This window comes from Bombus pyrosoma, unplaced genomic scaffold, assembly GCF_014825855.1.
Source record: "Bombus pyrosoma isolate SC7728 unplaced genomic scaffold, ASM1482585v1 HiC_scaffold_4727, whole genome shotgun sequence".
NCBI classification, from domain to species: domain Eukaryota; kingdom Metazoa; phylum Arthropoda; class Insecta; order Hymenoptera; family Apidae; genus Bombus; species Bombus pyrosoma.
The window spans coordinates 319,506-322,809 of NW_025219987.1; the positions used below are offsets into that span (position 1 = coordinate 319,506).

Consider the following 3,304-nt stretch of genomic DNA (forward strand, 5'->3'; position numbering starts at 1 on the left):
TCGCTACCTGGCAGCCAACGGTCAACCTACAGCCATCCCGATTCTCAATAGACGCAATGACCCACCATAAAGATATTAACCTTCAGCTGCATTGTCTCCACAAATGTTTGCCAGTCTAATTGCATGTCTGGAGAATTCTCTAATTCGAGAAATATTTGCAGTTTTAGGCAGGGTCTTGGAAAGGTCCTTGAGTTTATTAGGCGCTCTTAAACATCACGGAGAAAGCGGACAGTCATCAGACGGGAAAAACCCAACACATGTTCATCATAAAAGGCTGTTTTTCGGTCAAAGGACACACCCACTTCAAGCTTTCCTCCGAGACACCTTAAGGGCAGCTTGGCGGTCGAGTTGAGTTTCTCACTCTCTCCAGATCATTCCCATTCCGACTCCAATTCCGAGTTCAGTATAACTCTCGAGCAGTCATCAACAGTTCTACCGAGTTTCATACCTTCAATCATTCATTTATTTCATTTATATATACGCATCGGCGTAACTATTTGTCTATATAAAGTTGTTGGAATAAACACCATTCTATACCTGCTAATTCAGTATAATTTCAGTTGAACCACCCCTATTATCGTAACAGAAATCAGGGGATCGATAAATTCGTGGCGTCGATTATTTAATCGTAACGAGAATTTACGTCTCTCGTTGACGTGTTTTCTTGCAATCGCGTCTCCCTGCGAGTGGTCGAAACATTTTGGTCCTTCGAGCCGGATCACGTGTCAGTGAAAAGTGCACTTACCAGTGACCACACAGTGCCACGTGAATACATCAAACCAGCAAGTGGAAGAGCATCAACGCAACAAAGTCCAACAACTTCAATCGCATAACCGAACGAGCAGCAACTAATACACGGACCAACGTCCATTCCGCAACAACGAAGGTGAGCTCGTTCCATATATCGACAATTCACGCGCCGTTGTAATCATGGCAACAACAGACAGACTCACCGCCTTACGCCGACGCCGCGGCTATTGTCGCGGTCAGCTCACACACTTGACAAAACGAATCGACGAACACGAAGGATACGACTCCCCGAATGAAGGGGATGTGATGATTTGTGAAACACGGCTAAAGGAAATTGCGACGAGCTTCGAGACAATCCAATCCGAAATCGTACAGTTAAGCGAAGAAGAATACACGCCCGGCTTCGAGATAACAGACCAGATTGACAGATTAAAGGCACGCATAAACCGTCTCCGAACGCGCGCACAACTAACATCAACCCCAAAGCCTACAACTAACGAGGCAAGCAGTAATTGCGAACCAACACCGACTAAATTACCCGAAATTCAGTTGCCTAGCTTTGACGGCACACTGAAGAAGTGGCATTCATTTTATGACGCCTTTTTGTCCACTATAGACCGGAATGAACGATTGATACCGACTCAGAAATTCCAGTACCTCCGATCATCCGTGACCGGAAGAGCCGCAACAAGCCTTCAATCATTAGACGTCACAGAGATCAATTACCCTATTGCTCTTGACATTCTGAAGGACAAATTTGATTGCCATCGTAAAGTGCATGCGTCATTGGGAATTGATCGAGGACTATCCGCAATTAACAATAGAAACACCCGAAGCAGTGAAAGATCTTCTCGAAGCGATCAACGCGAATCTTCGAGTCTTAGAGAAACTAGGTGAACCCGTCACCTCAAACGTCGTTCTCATCAGGGTTCTCACCTCGAAATTACCTTCCTCCACCATTCAAGAATGGCATCGCACTTTACCCAACAAAAGGATGCCCTCATTCACACACTTAATAAACTTCCTTAAAACACGGGCGAACGGCGATGTCATCAAGCCCACATTGAAGGAGACAAAGGGGCCGATGCACCAACCTCCCCGTCAACGACAGCCCGCGCCACGGCAGCATGCCCTCGTCACAGTCCGACCTCCATCACCCTGTCCCACTTGTGGAGGCCCACATCCCATTTGGAGGTGTGACATTTTCAGATCCTCCTCCCCTCGCGAACGCTTTCGGGAGGTCAAAAAGGCATCATTATGCCTCAATTGCCTCAGGAAGGGACATACAGCCCAACAGTGTTTCGCTGGATCATGCCGGGTATGCGGTGAGCGGCATCACACCGTGATACATCGACAAAAAGAGCACACGGGGTCTCGTTCCAATACGCCCAGTCCGAAATCGTCTCCATCGAACAGTCGCTGCACCACTCCTACTTTGCCATCTTGTTCCTCCTTTGAATTAATTCTCCTAAACTTCTAATTTCACTTATCTTAATACTCCGTAATTATTCCTAAACTTTTATATATATCTTTTTCTAGATTTCTTAAATTTTTAAATATATTACTACACTTCAACGATTATCTATCAAATTTCTAGGTATATGTGGCAGCACTCGTCAGCAAATACCATCACTCGACACTAAGTAGCGTCGAATGACGGCAGCGCAGTAATTAGCGCCTTAGGTTACCAACGTTTCATATAATCCGATATGGTCTAGTGGCTAGAGGCGAGGCAGGTAGCTACGCTCGTTGAGGCCCGCAACACAATGCGAGGCGTCGCGAGTTCGAATCCCTCTCGCCCAGTATAAAAAAAAAGGAAGACATCAGAAAATTATATTAAAGCTATTTTACCCGTATTATTGTATCATTTTTGCCCAATAGAAAGGAAACACTGTAAAAATTTTCAAGTAAAAGAAAAAGCAAACGAAGGAGAGAGCCCATACCTCGCAAAAACTGTGTAAAGTACCTAGGAGTACACATAGACGATAGACTAAACTTCAAGCAACACATTGAAATTCAACTCTCCAAAGCCAGCAAAGCATTTTGAAAAACAAAAAGACTATTCTACTCCAAACATCTCAACAGCAAAGTAAAAATCCTGTGCTACCAATCACTAATCAGACCAATCTTAACCTACGGTTGTCCAATTTGGTACAATATATCAGCTTCCCAAGTGGAAAAAATGCGCGTTTTCGAAAGAAAATGCATCAGGGTTTGCTTGAGCACCTACAGATCCGAACACAGCTGATTCAGAAAATACGTCAAAAATAAAAGAATATACGATTTAGCAAACATCCACCGCATCGACTGCCAAATCTTAAAACTAACTAGAAACCACTTCGCGCAAGCTGCAAAGATAACGGAAAACGGTCTAATCTTCGGTTGCTTAGTACCAAACGATGAATATTACAAAAACACACTGACAACAGGCTACATCCCCCCGGAAGCGTTCTTATACCTAGATGAAAGAAACTATCTCCAAGATCAAAACAACATCCCGATAATTTACCATATAAAAAGAAAAATGGGGATTAAAACAATACTATACGAGGAA

The 3,304-nt window shown here is 44.1% G+C and overlaps 1 pseudogene; it reads left to right on the forward strand.

Annotated features, from left to right (window-relative positions):
* The first annotated feature begins 930 nt into the window (after positions 1 to 930).
* Positions 931 to 2,230, forward strand: LOC122577538 (annotated as a pseudogene).
* The last annotated feature ends 1,074 nt before the right edge of the window (positions 2,231 to 3,304 follow it).